The 18789-nt window shown below is 42.5% G+C and overlaps 1 protein-coding gene across 1 annotated transcript in view; it reads left to right on the top strand.

Moving 5' to 3' along the window:
• The window catches only part of LOC147019931 (cilia- and flagella-associated protein 263-like), a 152041-nt gene that overhangs the window by 4306 nt on the left and 128946 nt on the right, over positions 1-18789 (top strand). The window contains exon 2 of the mRNA XM_085894801.1: positions 16082-16140. The gene's annotated coding sequence lies outside the window, so the exon portion shown is untranslated. The remainder of the gene's footprint in view (positions 1-16081; positions 16141-18789) is intronic.

Genomic DNA, 18789 nt, shown 5'->3' with positions numbered 1-18789 from the left:
GCCCAGTTCTGATCCGTCCAATCAGCAAGCGCGGGGTGGTTTGGCCCCGCCTCCAGGCGCGTCTGTGTGGAATCGAGATATGCAAATTCTAGGATCAGGGGAGATTCACGCCCCTTTTCTCCGTCCAATGGGTGAGCGTGGCTCCGCCCCCAAGCTCGTTCTGATCTGGAAATTTGCATATGGGTTCTGCCGGCCGATAAAGCGCTGAGCGCAAGGCGAATCTAGGCAGAGTCAGTTTGGAAGAGCGGAGAGTGGCAGAAAAGCGAAGAGTTTTGAGGCAAAGTCAGTTTTGGAAGAGCGGAGAGTGGCAGAAAAGGGAGAGTTTGGAAGAGCGGAGTGGAGTGGAGTCGGGAGGCGAGGGCGTCCCGGTGGTTTTCGGCAGTCGGCTGAGGAGAATTGGGGGAAGAGTCCGAGGAGCTCGGGTCCGAGGCAAGGAAGACGGCGGTCGGTAACGAGGTAGCGGTGGAATCGCTCGTCACGGGACCAAGCAAGCCAGCTATACTCTTTCCCCAGAGCATCAACAATTCCCCCCCCCTTTTCCCCCGCGCTGAGATAGTACGAAAAGGGGGCCCCGTTCCCACCCCACTCCAAGCAGTGCCAACGAAACCCGCGAAGGAGCACGAAGTCGGGGCACCACCGTGCTGCCACATTTGCGGCTCATCACAAAGACGCGGGTAGGACCCACCCAGTCTCGCGGACCTGACTGCTCTTTCAGGTCCCGCGCAAATATTGGCCCTCAGGCCCCGTCTGCCCCCTTGTCTTTGAGGGTGGCCTTTTCTTTTGCTTTTGAGTAAATGTGTTGTTGGCGCCGTCTGGTGAAGTAAAACTGTTTAAGTGTTGCCGTGTGTCGGTCTTAGTCGGTCGTATCTCTGTGTCATTGTTTATTTTGTAGCATTTGATGTATGTGCATTCTGTTTGGCTGTATATGTGTGCTCTCCGTGTGCCGCGGAATAAATGTGCATTATGTTGAACTGTTTTCCCGTTTCGCTTTGTCTTTTCTTTAATTGAATCTCCATCTTGCTTCACGTAACGGATTCGTCGTGGGCTTAATACGCCCGATAATTAATTGGAACCGTCGAGGCCGACGATAACACCGCTCGGTTATCCCGATAGTACGGAACGGATCGCTTAAGCGGCCCGTGTCCGGAGTCGACCTGCGACGAGGTGCGATCGCCCAGTCTACCATCTGCGTGGGTACTTAGGTAGGTCGAGTTTGGCGAACAACCCTATCCCACGCGGGTGGCCGATTGGCACGATCGTGGTGAGGCCGAAAGGCCCACCCGTGACTAGCTCCCGGCGTTAGTCCGAGAGGGTCACGACAGAATTGTCCGTCCGGTGGGCGACGTGCCGCGATTCGAGTCACGTGGCCGTGCGCACGCCGACGGGCGCGAATTCGCAACAATATATATATCTTCTTCTCCTTCTTTCGGCTGCTCCCGTTAGGGGTCGCCACAGCGGTTCATCCATATGATCCGCATAGTGATTTAGCACATGTTTTACGCCGGATGCCCTTCCTGACGCAACCCTGGTTGCCTCTTATGACACAGGGATATGGTACACCTATTAACCGGGGTATACACCGGCCCAGTATACTGGTACTCATTTCGCCGACCTCGGAAGGATGACAGGCTGAGTCAACCCCCTGGTGTATTAATTCAGTGGCCCAACGGGGCTTGAACTCAGGACCTTTTGGATCCCAAGCCGCTGCCCTAACCACTGCGCCAACACCAGGCATTATATATATATATATACATATATATATATATATATATATACATATATACATATATACATACATACATACATACATACATACATACATACATACATACATACATACATACATACATACATACATACATACATACATACATACATACATATATACATATATACATATATACATATATATATATACATATATATATATATATATATATATATACATACATATATATATATATATATACATATATATATATTGTTACGGCTGTGGAAAGTCGCAGACCACCATAAAAGACCTTTGATCAGTCATGACGATAAGTATATGTGTCGTTAGATTTCCCCACCGTTGTTTAGAGGGAATTTCCGTGTTCACAGGGCTGCGATCCTTCGAGATAGCCGTTTTTCTTTTGCTGTCGTTATTTTGGCCAATCATCCCCCAACAACCAAATCGCCACCACCAACAACGCCCCCAAACAACTACACCAAACCACCACCACCTTCGCCCCCTTCACCTCCACAACCCCACCCCGCAAACATTGCCTCACCCCCACTCTCAAACGACACCCGCCAACAACCAAATCGCCACCACCAACACCCTTCACAAACCACCACAGCAAACTCCCACCACCTTCACCTTTCTACTGAACGTCGTATCATGGGTTGTGAATGGGATCCATTTCATTTCTGATTTCGAAGAAATCGGATCAGGAATGATTCACGCCCACTTTTCATCCATCCAATGGCTGAGCATCAGGTGGTGTAGCCCCGCCTCCAAACCCGCTGTGATCCACAAATTTACATATGCACTCCTCCCCCGGCCTATATAAGCGTAAGCACAACGCAGCTCGAGGCAGTCTGGAGGGGTCAGAGAACAGGACGGAGCTCGAAGAGGCAGACTGCGGCAGTGTCGGTGCGACAGTGTCGGTGGGGCAGAGTCGGGAGATGGAGCTCGAAGCAGACGGGGAAAGGCAGATAGGGGCCGATCGACAGAGAGGAAGGAGCTTGGAGCTCAGGTCAAAGTTGAGGGGCGAGGAGGGTGAGTTGCTGAGTGGAGGAGGGACGCGGAGGAGGGCTCAGATGCGAACCAGAGGGCTGAGTGGGGACCGCCGCTGGAGGCCACAGCCAAGAGGAGTTCGCCGGAGCCAGTGCGGTCCAGAGCGTAAACTCGTTGGACGGAGCATCAGCAATTCCCCTCTCCCTTAACGAGCTCCGCACTAAGAAAGCGCCGGTCACCCCGTCCGTTCCCCTCCCCAACCGTGGTGCCGACGGTGAAACACGTGCCTGCGCGGAGAATGCCGGAGAGAGCTCACCAGCCATGCCAGGGGCACGAAGCCAGGCGCAGCTACGCTGACATCGCGGTTTGCCCGCCATCGCGCCACGAGGGCGCGGGTAAGACCCCTCGGTCTCGTGGACCTGGCCACTCATCCAGGTCCCACGTACATTTGGTCCACGGACCTGTCTGCCACCCTTGTCTGTGAGGGTGGCTTTTCTTTGCTTTCGTGTAAATGCATGTTGTGGTGCCGTCTTGTAAAGTAGACCTGTGTAAGTGACTGTGCATGTACATTCTCATTGCTCGTATTCGGTTGTAACTCTGCCTTTGCTTGCTTTCACTGTTTACGTGCATGACTTACTGCATGGCTGTAAATACGTGCCTTGTCTGAGTGTGCAATAAATGTGCTTGTTGAACTGTTCCCCGTTTCGTTGCGTCCTTTCCCTTATTTGAAAGTTCCATCTTGCATCACGGAAGGAATTGGAAGGAGGGGTGTAAGCACCCGGTAAATAATCACGTCCGTCGGGGCCGGCGATAACACCGCTTGTTTATCACTGAAGCACGGAATGGACCGCTTAAGCGGTTCGTGTCCTAGGCCGGCCAGCGGCGAGGTATGATCACCCGGTTAACTACTCGCGCAGGTACTTAGGTAGGTCGAGTTTGGCGAACAACCCTATCCTGCGCGGGTGGCCGATTGGCACGATTGTGGTGTGGTCGAAAGACCCACCCGTGACTAGCTCCTGGCGGTAGTTCCAAGGAGGGTCACGACTGAATTGTCCGTTCCAGTGGGCGACGCGGTCGCGATTTGAGTTACATGACTGATCGCCCAACGGGCGGACCAGAAATTCGTAACAATATATATATATATATATATATATATATATATATATATATATATATATATATATATATATATATATATATATATATATATATATATATATATATCTCGTGCTATTTGTGAATGTCTGCAGCTGTAGAGGAACTTAGGTTGAGTTCGAAACAGCAAAGGGCTTACAGCGAAGCGACAGATGACCGATCATCTGTCAGTGTACTTTTGTGTACGCGATGTTTTAAAAAAAACGTTGAAGATTTACCTTTCATATTGCAGATATATATTCCTCATGACGTCATCTCAACCTGATTAGCTCACGACAGTGATTGGCTGAAATGTTTCCATGGCAACCATCTCAGTAACTTGGCTTGTGTGTGCCAAGTATTACAATAATTTATGGGTGGTGGAATTTAAAATGCTTATACTGTCCTCTCGTATTGGCAGATATAAAATATTGATCCAGATATAAATGAGTTACTTCACCATTCCTCTTTCATTAGTTTCTCACCTTATCCCATATTACATCTATATATTACAAAAACTCTCATCTTGTATGTATGTATTTATGTATTATGTTCCCGAAATACAGCCAAAACGGTACATGATAGCGCAAAAATTTTCGGCCCAACTTGCTCACCATTCGCCTGCGGTGTGCAGTATCAAGTTTCGTCCAAATCGGGCAATGAAAGAATTATTAAAAAATCAATTCCCGATTCAGTTAAGTACTCTTGGGGAGAATTTGGTCAATGCAAACAACCTCAGCGGTATAGTTCGCTGGAGCTATCTTTTTTTTTTCTTCTTGAAATGATTTATTTTAAAATCTCAAACATTTAGTATAGACAAAGAACGATTTATTTTTAAGCATAAAATAAACATCGCCATTTTGATCGAATACTTCTGTGCTCATTAATAAATACAATTGTGTTTAGAAGATTACGCACAATAATTTATTCGACTTTCTTTCGTCCGTTTTTTTCACATTGACGTGCAATATCAAGTTTTGTTCAAATCGGGCAACGAAAAAAATTATTAAAAAATCAATTCCCGATTCAGTAAAGTACTCTTCGGGAGTATTTGATCAATGCAAACAACCTCAGCGGTATAGTTCACTGGAGCTATCTTTTTTTTCTTCTTGTTTTTTTTTTTTTAATGATTTTTTTACATCAACCGCTGTCACAACGGGAACCCAAACGGGTTCACGGGTCATCTAGTTTCTTATAATTTCGTGAATTTACCCCCGTGCCTCTCTCCCTCTATATTTAATTACATTGATTGCTCCTTTACAAATTTCCTTCAGCCTGTGTTTAATAGCAGATATGATTCCACAAAAACGTCAAATACTTAGTTCTACATGTCAAAAGTGTTTAGAAGTGGTTTTTGCTAACCCCAGAGGGCACACCAATGACCAAAGACCCAACCTGCTAGAAAAAAATGTTTTGTACATTATATACTTACACAGTACATTCATTCATGCACACCATTAATCAATGAGAAAACCAGACGTGTGGGGATCTTATCCCACCTTTCTTAACAAGATGCCCTCAACTAACCCCAATATAAATGGGTTTTACCCCAGCCTATACTCTATTCTTAATCTTATTATGAATATGAATAGCTTATACATAATCTTCTTATGAATAGAATTGATTATTCATAATCAATTCGACAGTTTATCTTTGATAAAATTGATTCAAATTTAAATTATGCTGAAAGAATAATTCCTGCAGAGGAGTCCAGGTCATGTTGGTCTCTATTATATACCTGTATTGATTTTCGAGTCCTCTGTGCTCATATATTAAAGCTTTCGTTGCATGCAGTTTTGTAATTGTGGAAGAATTTTTGTGGTTATGACATTTTTCACATTGGATATTCTGGATTTGACAAAATAAAATACAATGGAACCAAAAGCACCTGCACATTTATTTCTACCTTTGTAAATCTCACCATGCCGAGACATGTTGTCATTGTTGCTGATTCAGATTGAAAGCATCGTCAACAAAAGCTTTTACAAGCAGATTGTTGACCAATTCTCATTTCACAATTGGCTTGAGGTTTCCATTGCGCAGAAATTTCATAATCCACTTGTTTTACCCTCATTTCTTCTCTCATTCACCATCATCAGCAAACATGTGATTATCAATTTGGGTTAAAAACACAAAAGATGAATTCCCTCTTAAGTTATTAATCCATGCATTACTCTACCTTATATAAAAAAAGTTCAATAAGTTCAAAAACACTGAATGCAACAGGACAAAAGGAACAGGAGAGACAGAGAGAAAGAGAGATCAACAGCAGGGTTGAAGGATAAAATGGAGGAAGACTTTGAAAAATAATGGGTGTGGGCAGGAATGAGTAGGGGAGGATGTATGGGTTGGACAAAATGGATACAGAAGCAAACTCTCAGGAAAGAAAAACTGGAAAAAACAAACAACCAACTCTTTTTCCATATATGGAAGAAGGCCATGTCTGCTTTCTTCTTCTTCAGCACTCACCATTACTTTTGTTTTATTAATGTTGAGTAAAGTTTTCTTCTCCATTGTCCTTTCCTATTTTTGAAACATCTCTTTTGCTTCTTTTTCACTTTCAAGATTCAATACGAAGTCATCAACATACAATAACGCTCGTGGGAATTGCAACCTTTCATTCTTCATCAATTCTTCAATCACTATTACAAACAGTGGAACACTTAAAACTGATTCCTGGTGTAATCCCATCTTGACTTCAAACATTTCAGTGCATCTTAAGTTTATCATTACCATAGTTCTTGATTATTTTAGAGCAGTGGGTGTAAAACCAGAAAGGAGGTGGTAAAGGACAGAGACATCACTGACCTTTCTGTGATAAGAAAGTGATAGGCCCATTGACTCAGCTTCATACACAAGGATACACAAGGAAATTAGATGCTGGTCGAGGACATTCAGCTCATCATGCTTGCACCACATCAACAACAGACCAATTTATCAACACCAGACCAAAAAAAAAAAGACTCCCACAAATAACACCCCCCACAGATGCACAAAATCACCTATCATTGCTCAAGCTTCCTAAAAATCCTGCCAACATCCCTATACCCCTCGATCACCAATACATCCAGGTACCTATCTAATTCCAATTTAACTATCTCCTGTTTCTGCTGCCACTACCTTTCCAGGGAGACCATTCCAAGCATTAACTAATCTGAGTGAAAGTCCTCTGCCTTCCCACCACCTTAACTCTCCTCTTCTTTACTCTCAGGCTATGGCCCCTGGTCCTATCACTGTCTACTCTGCTGAATAATTATTCTTCTGCACATATTTTGTCTCTACCCTTCATTATCTTAAACATCTCCATCAGGCCCCCTTGTAATCGCCTCCTTTCTCATGTTTAAAACCCCATCTCTTTCAGTCGCTCCTCACAGCTTAGTCTCGCTAGCTCAGTGCAGGATAAATCTGGTATCCCTCCGCTGTACCTTCTCGATGGCAGCTTTGTCATTCTTAAGTTGTGGTGATCAAAACTGCATACAATATTCAAGATGTGGCCTCACTAAATTCCTGTACAATGTTAACACCACCTCTTTTGATTTATAAATGATCCCCCTCCAAATACAGCGTACAACTCTATTTGCTCTGCCTATAGCTACCTGGCACTGTGCTGCCTGCTTACCTCCCATATCTATTACCACCCCAAGATCCTTCTCCTGTGTGACATGCTCCAAAATTACCCCTTGCATCCTGTAATGTCTACTTTCATTGTTCTGTTCCATCCCGAACACCTTACACTTGCTCAGGTTAAATTCCATCTGACAATGTTTTGTCCAATCTATACAAGTATCAATACTTTCCTGAATCTGATCACCACCCCTTCTGCTATCCACCTTACCTCCAAGCTTTGTGTCATCTGCAAATTTGGAAAATCTACCCCTCATCCCACTATCCAAATCGTTGATGTAAATAATTCATCGTGGGAGATTCTAATGATCTTGATGGCCATGGTTTACAGAGCATCAAGCTGAGAAGAGCAGTATTTCAGTGCTGTGGATGAAGGCCTCGTCAGTGGATTAGAGTTCAGTTGTGGCAACATTTGGCAACCCCCCCTCCCCTCCCCCACACCCAATCTACTTACTTCGCAATCCTTGAGGAAGTTCATTTGAACTCCTGGGTTGCACTATCAGCCATGATCTCTTCTTCAAAGCCAGCCAACAACTAGGCATCCTCCATTGTACAAAGTCCCTCCTTAGGTCAGGTATGGGAGCATACGCCAGAATAGCACGTCGAGTTTAGGCACACCTAAACTCATATCCACCTGCAAGGCCTTCATCCGCAGCTTGATGGAGTACTGCTCTCCCATCTGGGCTAACTCCCATGCCTCGCATCTAGCTCAGCTTGATGCCATGGAAACCAAGGTCTTCAAGGTCATTGGAATCCCCTGCGATGAAGTTGAGTAAGGGCTGATCGTTTTGCCATCACAGACAGATCAGTGGTCCTCTGTCTTCTACCACCTCCTTTCTGGTCTTGCACCCTCTGTCCTTTCCATGCTTTGTCCACCAAGGTTTCTGCAGGGCTCATACACTCCACCATCAATACCTTTCTGGTGAAACTACCTAAATCCAGGATCACTGCTTACATCCACTCATTCGTTCTTTTTTCCCACCTGTGGAACCAACTACCACATTCTCTTCAACCTCATTCTTCCCTCCAGGTCATCCAAACAGTTGTTCACCACCATGTCAAATAATCCCAAATCTAAAACTATGATCTTTTCTATCCATGTTAACCACCCCCCCCACCTCCACCCCAATCCCTCCTTCCAAATTTCCAGTTATTCTTCCTCATTGTTTCTCTCTGTGTGCATCTTATCCACCCCTGCATCCTCTACTACCCCTCATTCCTCCCCACACCAATTTTATCTAACTCTGCTTCTATCTTAGTCTTGACTCTGCTGTTGGTATTTCCCCCACTCTGCCTACTGTTCCTTTTATCCTAATCCATTCAGTGTACTCGTACGAGCTCTTCCATGAGGCTCGACGATGTGTACATGTACAGAAAATAAGTAATAAGAAAAAGAGTAATCAGAGATTGTAGACCCTCGCCAGGATTTTTTTTGTGTAGTTTTGTGTGGTGCGTTATGTGATTAATAAGAGACATAATTAGAATTGCCACTTTATAACTGCTGGCAGTGATGACCGGGTACCAAGACATCCCACGTTGATGCAACCCCACTTTGATCACACTTGACCCTGCCCCATTATGTTAATTATAATTAAATTGAGTTCAGAATGGGATCAAAATTAATTAAATTCAATTCAAATGGAAAACCAAATCGGTACAGTACTGCATTGGAGTCATCATAAGGAACCCAAAAGCAAAGATTAAGTCATCAGGAGTAACCTGGATAGGATTTGTGTTTCAGCTGCTACTTCTTTACCTTTAAACCCATTCAGCTAAGTGAGCCTTGTCAAAAAAAAAAAAAACCATCCCAGATCAAAAAATGAAATAATTCTGGCTGCCAGACCATGCGTCCAATCAATTATTCGTGAACACCCTGGTATCCCCAAGGTTTGGGCAACATTTGTGTGAAGTTTCCCCTCGATCTGTACAGACGTTATGGAGAAGATGATTCTTATAGGTTTTAGGTTAAATCCAATATGGCGACCAAATCATGTGACCTATGATGTCATAGGTGTGAACATTTTGTTCCTCATGGAAAGGCAGTTATACCTGTAAAGTTTCACCTCGATCTGTTCAGCAGTTTCAGAGAAGATTTTTGAAGGTTTAAAAAATAAATGAACAATATGGCTCCTGAAACATGTGACCGATGAAGTCATCGATATTTTTTCTGTGGACCGATTTATCCTGAGATGACCCTCAAAATTTTTCATACTGATCAGATGTTGCATTCTACTTATGCAATGCGACATCATAACGAAGGCACCTATGACGTCACAACAACAACAAAATCACATTCCCCATGAGGAGTACTTACCATGTGCCAAGTTTCAATATTTTCCTTGGTGCGGTTTCAGAGATACAGAGGTCCAAAATTTTTCCTTTTTTTTCCAACATGGCTGCCACACGATGTGACCTATGACATCATAATTATCACTAAAACATTCTACATGAGTAGTCACTCCTATGGTGAAAATTGTTTGTCTCAAGGCATAGATATTGTTTGTCTAAAGGCCCATATCGCATGACACAACTTTGTGAGGAGTCGATAGGACCACATTCTGAGAGTTGACAAAGTTTGTGGGTATGCAAATCCATAAGAGCTTAGGAGAACGTTCAGGAGCCACTGAAGTGGAAGAACCACATAATGCACACAGCCAAAGGAAGATATGGGCATAAACAAGCCCATCAAGCACCATAGGCAGGTGTACAGTCAATTAACCAATAGGTATACAGTACCTTCAGAAAGTATTCACACCCCTTGACTTTTTCATATTTTGTTGTTACAGCCTGAATTTAAATATGGATAAAATTTATTTATTTTTTTGTCACTAATCTACACAAAATACCCCATAATGACAAAGTGAAAACATGTTTTTAGAATTTTTTTCAGATTCATTGAAAATGAAATACTGAAATATCTGATTCACAGAAGTATTCATCCCTGTCAATCCTTTGTAGAAGCACCTTTGACAGTGAATACAGCTTCGAGTCTTCATGGGTATGTCTGTATCAGCTTTGTACATCTGGATTTGGGGATTTTCTCCCATTCTTCCTTGCAGGTTTGCTCAAGCTCTGTCAAGTTGGATGGGGAGCATCAATGAACAGCAATCTTCAAGTCTTTCCACAGATTCTCAATTGGGTTTTGGTTGGGGCACTCAAGGACTTTCACATTCGTGTTCTGAAGCCATTCCAGTGTTCCTTTAGCTGTATGTTTGTGGTCATTGTCCTGTTGGAATGTAAATCTTTGCCGCAGTCTCAGGTCTTTTGTACTCTGAATCAGGTTATTTTCATGGATTTGCCTGTATTGGGCTCCATTCATTGTTACCTCTATCCTGACAAGTCTCCCAGTCCCTGCCGCTGAAAAGCATCCATATAGCACGATGCTGCCAATGTCATGCTTCATGATAGGGATGGTGTTAGATGGGTAATGAGCAGTGCTCAGTTTCCGCCAAATAAAGTGCTTTGCATTCAGGCGAAAGAGTTCAATTTTCATATCACCAGACCACAGAATATTTCACCTCATGCTCTGTCTTTCACATGCCTTTTTGCAAACTCCAGATTGGAAGTCACGTGCCATTTTCTCAGGAGTGGTTTCCGTTTGGCACTCTCCCATAAAGTCGAGATTTGTGAAGTGCTGCAGAGACTGTTGTCCTTCCGGCAGGTTCTACCATCTCAGCCAAGGAACTCATTAGTTCTGTCAGAGTGGTCATTGGGTTCTTGGTCACCTCCTGACCAAGGTCCTTCTTGCCCAGTTGCACAGTTTGGTTGGATGGCCAGCTCTAGGAAGAGTCTGGGTAGTTCCATATTCTTTCCATTTCCTAATGATGGAGCTCACTGTGCTCTTGAGAACCTTCACCATTCGAGAAACTGTTTTATACCCTTCCCCAGATCTCTGCCTCCTCATAATTCTATCTCAAAGTTCTACAGACAGTTCCTTGGATTTCATAGTAGAGTTTCTGCTCTGACAGTCAACTGTGGGACCTGATGTAGAAAGGTGTGTTTCTTTCGAAGTCATGTCCAATCAAGGTGTAGAGACATCTCAAGGATGATGAAAGGAAATTGGATGCACCTGAGCTCAATTTGGAGTGTCATTGCAAAGGGGTTGTTATACTTATTGACTCAACATTTCAGCTTTTCATTTATAATAAATTTGTAAATATTTCGATAAAAATATTTTTAAAATTCCACTTTGACATTATTGGATATTATGTGTCGATTGGTGAACAAAAAAAACCTCAATGTAAACCATTTTAAATTCAGGTTGAAAAAACAAAATGTGAAAAACTCAAGGGGTGTGAATACATTCTGAAGGCTCCATATGTCTCGTGTGGGATATAACTTGAATGGTACCCAGGCTTAAGGATTGCTTTCTCCAGCAGTCACACACTCACTGAGTGACACTTCCACCTCCAAGAGGATCGCAACATTTATACAAGTGATTGCTCCACGCCAACTACTCTGGTGCAAGCACTCCATTGTATTTTGCTATTTAAATAATTATTATTAGTCAGAGAGAGACTAACAATGAGCTCATCCAAGCACACCCAAATCAGTGACATCGTCTGTTTTGTCAGTGTTCACCTGGCCATCTTCTCATCCAATGATGGAGCCTGTTTCTATGTGCCTGAAGCAACTCCATTGTCCCAACATCTGCAGTAATGTCCTCCACTCCTCTCAGGTGCCAATGAATCTAGATTTTAATTAAAAGTATTCAGAAGCCCTATAAGTTTGTTCACATGTTATGTCCACAAAAACATCATGATTACTTCCCCAAGGGGTTTAATCGGAAGAAGACAAGGACTTAGAGAAACTAACCTTTGTCTACCTTTATTTAATAAAGTTAAGGTCAAAAATCTTAAATGTATACTTTAAGTTAAGTCTTTCAAGCGTATATTCCATGAGCACAACAGCTTTTTCTTGAGTAAGTTTCCTTGTATTGAATGTGAAACTTAAGACTAACCAGAGAGTTGGTGTCAAAGCCACCCAATGCTCGCCTGTTTATACATTTATCGTTTTTAAAAGACTAGTCTAATAATATTTTTTATAAAGCATTGCAGTGAAGTCTGATCCAAATAATTTTAAAGCAATATATATATTTGTATATTGTAATCAGTAAAAAATAGTGTGGTAGATAAAAACATTACAAAGGAAATAACTTGCACCAAAAACTTTAACATTTTCACGCTGGCGCTCACGCTCACGCCGGGGGTATCGCTATAGCTCTCTGTTCTTCGAACAGGCGAGCTAAAAACCCAAAAAGAAAAAAAAAAATCCCTTCTCAGGGAAATATTTTTTTAATACATAGTCGAGGCTCATGGAAGAGCAAAAACACAGAACAGATCACTACACGACATAACAAAAGGAAGAGCAGGAGAAGGGGGAAACGCCAACAGCAGGGCAGAGGGAGAAAATAGATTGAGATGGACCAACAAAGGATGCGGGTAACGATGAGGGGTAGGTGATAATGGAAGAGGTGGGAGCAAACTTTTGGGAGGGGTGGGGGTGGTTTAATGGGTGTAGAAAAGATCTATTGAGAAAATGGTTTTTATTGGGTTAAATCTTTCAACAGGCAATGGAAGCTGTCACGTCTAGATGACACATTGCTTGGGGCTCCAACCTCAGTCACACAATGTGTCTTATATATGAAACAAAGAATGTCAGCAGTTTTCATTGATGTTGAACAGGCTTGTCATGGTGTATTGCAGACCGGTTTCAAATTCCAACATGCATTTATGGCACTCCCTTCCTACACAGTACTGCTGGCTGTTTTTTTTTTTTAATTGTCTGCCATAATGGACTTTCATAATGGACAGGATGGCCTAAAGGTATGCACACTCCCCTCTAAATGCATGAGTTGGAATCTATGGGTAAATGCTAAAGCCGTCTAGCCTGAGTTTGAATCCTGACTCAGCTATAAACTGTCATCCCAGGTGTTCCACAGGCAGGGTGATTCAATGTGTGTGATATCCCTCATGTGAATGTTAAACTGGGCATCCTTCATGAAGAGTAGGTGAGACATCAACAGCACCCTGAACAAATTCCAAATTCCTACCCTAACTACTGCTGGGAAGGTAAGTGCAAACCATCCAGAATAATCCCTGCTAAGAAACTGCTTCGGCAGCACCAACAGTGCAACAGAGTGTGGTACATCAGAATGGACTTTCAAACAAGGCTGTCTTGACCTCGTGGTTGTTAGTTTTCATGTGGTTTAGCATCTCCAATCAAGTTTGATGTGTATGGGAATCTGATCTCAAAATATACTTTTTTCCCTTTATCTTAGATATTCGTAAACTATCTTCATGTTATATCAGCTCTTCTGATGACAAATGTTGAACCAGTTCTCGTCTCAGGCTACTTGTAGAAGTGGGGCTATTTTAATACCGAATTTGTTCAGCCTCAAAACAAGTTTTTTATTTTGTTTTTTAAACATAGTTGAGGCTGGTGGAAGAGCAGAATGGAACAGAATAAAATGGAAAGGGGAAAATACCACTAGCAGAGGAGAAATGACAGTGAGATAAAGGAGAGGGGGAGAATAAGCTCAATGAAACACAGGAAGAGGAAGGATAAAACAGAAAAGGAACAAACGAAGAGGTGAGTGGTGGGGTAGAGTGTGAGAGAGAATGGGAGAGTGTAAGAGTGCGAGAGTGAGAAATCACCATGTGCTTGTTTGTCATTATATAAAAGTAAATTCATTAAAAACGTTTGAGCCAAAAATAGGACTTCTGTTCCAGTGGCATCCCTCACTCGTGTGAGGGATGCCACTGTCACTCACGTGAGGGATTTCACTCAGTGGCACTCACTCACTCGCTCACGGGAAAAAATGTGTGCGACACTGTACGGAGACCACAAAGAATAAAAATTACCCCCGTGTGGGGGTGACGGTCATCTCTATAATGTTTTTACTATCATAATCGATGAACCATTGCCAGATATCTCCTAAAATGACAGACTAGATAGGTTTTGAAAATGGCGACTGACACAACTTTCGTGACCTCATGACCTTGACCCTGACCTCGAATCCGGGAAAAAATATGTCGTTGGGTATCATTCATCGACCTCTACCCACATACCAAATTTCATCAAGATCGGAAGTAAAAAGTTTTCTTTGTACCGGGAGGTGTTTTTGACCATCTTCCAGGTTATGTGGCGGCCAAACGGGACGGAAATTCAAAAATCTGTCCAGTTAGATACAAAATAATGTTTTATTATCATAATCGATAAACAGTTGCCGAATATCTTGTAGAATGGCAGACTAGATAGGTTTTGAAAATGGCGATTTTTTTTATAACTTACGTGACCTCGTCACCTTGACCCTGACCTTGAACCCGGACAAAAGTTATATCGTTGTGCAACACTCATCGACCTCTACCCACATACTAAGTTTCATTAAGATCGGAAAGAAAAATTGTTGACGGACGGACGGACGGACATTTGGTCCAGCTTTATTAGGTCATCTCGTTAGAGATGACCTAAAAACGACGAATGAGAGTTTCACTGGTGTAGGTGGCTGGGGAAAAGCTTTTGCACTTTGTTTTACTGTGGGTAGTTGAAAGTGGTTTCTACAAGTTGGTTTTTGATATCCGACCCAATGTACTACACCCTGCCACGGTGTTGGTGCTGCCGAAGCAGTTTCTTGGCAAGGGCCATGCAGGGGGGCTTTGCTATTCCTCTCTCAGCAGTATGCGGGGCAGGAATTTTGAGAGCTCGCCTACGCTTTGCGAAGGACACCGTGGGATATTTAATGTCCATCAACTAATGCCGGCAGATGGGACGCCCAATTTAACATCCATCCGACGGAGGATGATAGTTTATAGCTGGGATGAGATTCAAATCCAGGTTAAACGACTTAGAGGCGAGTGTGCGTACCTCAAGGCCATCCTGAATTAAAATAATGGAATCCAATACCATGGACATGGATCTGGCAAAAGCTTCAGTGAAGAACACATCCAAGTTTTCGTTAAAGTCAAAGTAATGCAAACGCAAACCGAAAAATGATACAAAATTGACCAATAAATGTTGGCAATTCTTCCTTAACATTTTCTCTGTTATGAATGGAGATTGTGTAGAATAATGTGATAATTAAATTTGTCAGTGGTACTATGTCGATTATATTGCTGGGGAGATATAAATTTCAGGATGATGTGTGTACAGTGTCTCTGAACCCCTCGATTCAGTTTCTTCTTGGTCCATGTCGAATTACACTTTAAACCTGTCGAATGTCCCTGCCATAATCACCATCCCAGGAAGATAACTCCATACATTAACGACTTTATGCCTGGTGTTGGCTTAATGGTTATAGTGGTGGGCTTGGGATCCGAGGATCCTGAGTTCAAATCCCCCTCGTCTGTTGAATTAATACCAGGTGGGGTTGACTGCCTGTCATCCTTCCGAGGTAGGCAAAATGAGTGCCAGCTTGCTGGTATCCTGTGTCGGAGTGGTGACCCGTCCATGATTGTGCCAAATAGCCAAGGAGACTGCTTAGGCAGCACCAACGCTCTGCATAGAGTATGGTCTCAATGGATGGATTAATGACTTTGTGTGTGTCACTTGAAAGGATATACAAGGGCAAAACATAATTTCTGCACATTTCTTCACTGAATGCAGAAAAAATGCAGTGACAGAGTCCTCCTCCAGATGAAAGAGGGTGAAGTTTGGGGTTAAAGGTAAGAAATGTTATCCTATCAGTTAGAGCACATTCTTGCAATATTGTAAAGTATATTTCGTAACGACCTGACAGATTCCTGCCTAAAGCATGTATAGTAACTAGAACAGCACTCTGTAGAGCACATACCTCCACTGGGCTGAACAGTTTACATTTTGTATCCCACTGACAGGCCAGATCTGCATCAGAAGCTTAATCAAAATCTCATCGGCTTGTCCTCGTCACCTACCCAACTTATCCACCATGTTTTGTCATAACTTGTCCACTTTTTGGAATATCATGCTACATATCGTATATATATATATATATATATATATATATATATATATATATATATATATATATATATATATATATATATATATATATATATCCACACTTTAAAAACTCTCAGCTCCAGATCTTTACCAAAAAATCCGGATCCAGATCTTTGTCAAACACCCAATGTGTTCACCAAGGTTCATCCGAATCCATCCATAACTTTTTGACATATCATGCTCATAGGAGTGAAAATATAACCTCCATCCACCTTTGGTGGTGGAGGTTAACTAGAGCATTACTATTGGAGGAATTGTGGGATTTTGTAGCATATTGATGAGCATTGGTGTCCCACTTGTATTTGGTATTCTGTATTGACAATGTCACATGTAGTTGCCTCACTAGAATAAAACAAGGTGTGGATGAGGGGCATCAACAATGGATGGTGTTGCCTTGGTGAAACAATTACACGGTCCACGAACAGAAAAAAAAAAACAAACAAAAAAAACCATCTGCAGAGCACTTATCACGACACATTATATGCTTCCCAACAACTGCCAAAATGAATAAACATGATACTTGTCATCAGGAAAAACTGAATGTAGAAGGTATCCATAAAGAGAATACGGCCCTAACCACAATGTGTGTTTGCAGAGATTTTATAACTTTCTGCTTTCGTACTATGTGCATGTGATTTGGGATAAGATCTTAGTTTCAAAAAAAAAAAAAAAAAACGATTGAGAAGACGAAGTCTTAACCAGTCTACATATCAGAAATGCTGAGTTCCCTTTGTGCTGTGTGACCGATAGGCCCAGAGGGGTGAGACTTGGCTAAGTTAGTGTTTATTAATCCTCGGCTTTTGTGTGGCGATTCTGTCCATATCTGTTGTCTCATGTTACGAAATTATAAGTTTAGAGCCGGTTGTCCTCCCCCCTGCTGCCAAACCACACACTGTCCCCTGCAGCTAGCCATAATCATTGGCATCACTGCAAGATCAGACTGCTGCCATGACAAAAGCATCCAAATAAACTTACTTTGCCTGCTCTTTGACTTTTTTGTGCTGGCTGCATGGTCAAAGAACTGTTTTGCTGCCTCATGAGCCACTGAACATGAAGTGCCATGAGCTGCTGCTCCTCACAAAGTTTGTCTACACCCCTCTCCATGGACTCTAAACTTTTCAATGTTGTCCACTAGGCCATGAACTTTTATAAGAGCAAATGCTTATCCTCAGAGCCACTTTTACTTTTAATGTGTATCATGAAATTCTTTTTAGAAATTATAAGTAAGTGCTTAGGTACAGATGCATCCGAGAAGGAAAGAATCCTGGCCAACAGAATAGGTCGATGACCGCATCCACGGCAATTGATGTATAGGGATTAAAATAGGACAGAATGGTGTTCGTAAATGGTCATTTCAGTCCTGTCTCACCCCAGCATGAGGTGAGAGAGTTGAAACGAGTCTGACGGGAAGGACGGGGCAGGGTTACGAAACATAATAAGGAAAGGCAGACCATTGTTGAAATAGAATAAATTATTGGGTGGATGAGGAAGGCTCCCAATCAAACACACTCACGAATATAACTTGAAGCCACCTATGAAAAATTTCATCTTCTCTTTCACAAGAATTGCGAAGTTGATTCGCATCCTTCAAAGCAAAAGTGGTCACACGCAGTTGAACATACAACACACAGACAGTTGTGCTCAAAATGAACAATTGGGAGCATTCAGTGAAAAGTGAGGGAAAGTCGTTCCCGGGTTCGGTTCGGGGATTCATTCCACATGTTGGTCGAATCTGCACCTCATTGAAGATACGTTTCGTGAACCAGATTTGTCGTGTTCTGTTATAATCGCTGTGTTGCGGTTTGTGTTTCCATCCAATTTTCATTGTTAAATCATACCTTGTTGTGCTGTATTTGTCGAAATCATTTTCATGTTGTTCAAGGCCTACTCCTCGGATAGCCGCTGTGAAAATTCTGTCTTTTGTCACCGTGTTCCTCATTTTGTTTCTTTCTTCCCAAATATTGTACTTTCTACCTCAAGATTATCCTATTCCCCCTCCTTGCTACAAAAAAGTACAAACATAAAATAAAAACAAAAACTTTATATCTTTTTTTCACTCTACAACAATTTCATTCTGCCTGTATTTCCTGTCCTCCATTTTTATTCCCCACTTTCCTCAATCACTCCAAACTGAATTTTCAGAGTGGAAATGCTTCTTCCTTGCTTTAAAAGCATTTTAAAATGCTTCACTTTCCTTATTCCTCCATCAGGAGTGCCCCACGCGTTTTTATTCTTCACCAGCATCGATACCTCTTCTTCATCTTCACAAATATTATTTTCCAAAACTGTTTGTCAGCTAAGTGCTTTGTCCACCAACCCTCCTCGCACACCCA

This window comes from Eptatretus burgeri, chromosome 9 (assembly GCF_056783735.1).
Source record: "Eptatretus burgeri isolate ZD-2024b chromosome 9, Ebu_testis_v1, whole genome shotgun sequence".
NCBI classification, from domain to species: Eukaryota; Metazoa; Chordata; class Myxini; order Myxiniformes; family Myxinidae; genus Eptatretus; species Eptatretus burgeri.
The sequence above is the reverse complement of the archived record's forward strand: the minus strand, read 5'-3'. Positions and strand labels throughout refer to the sequence as shown.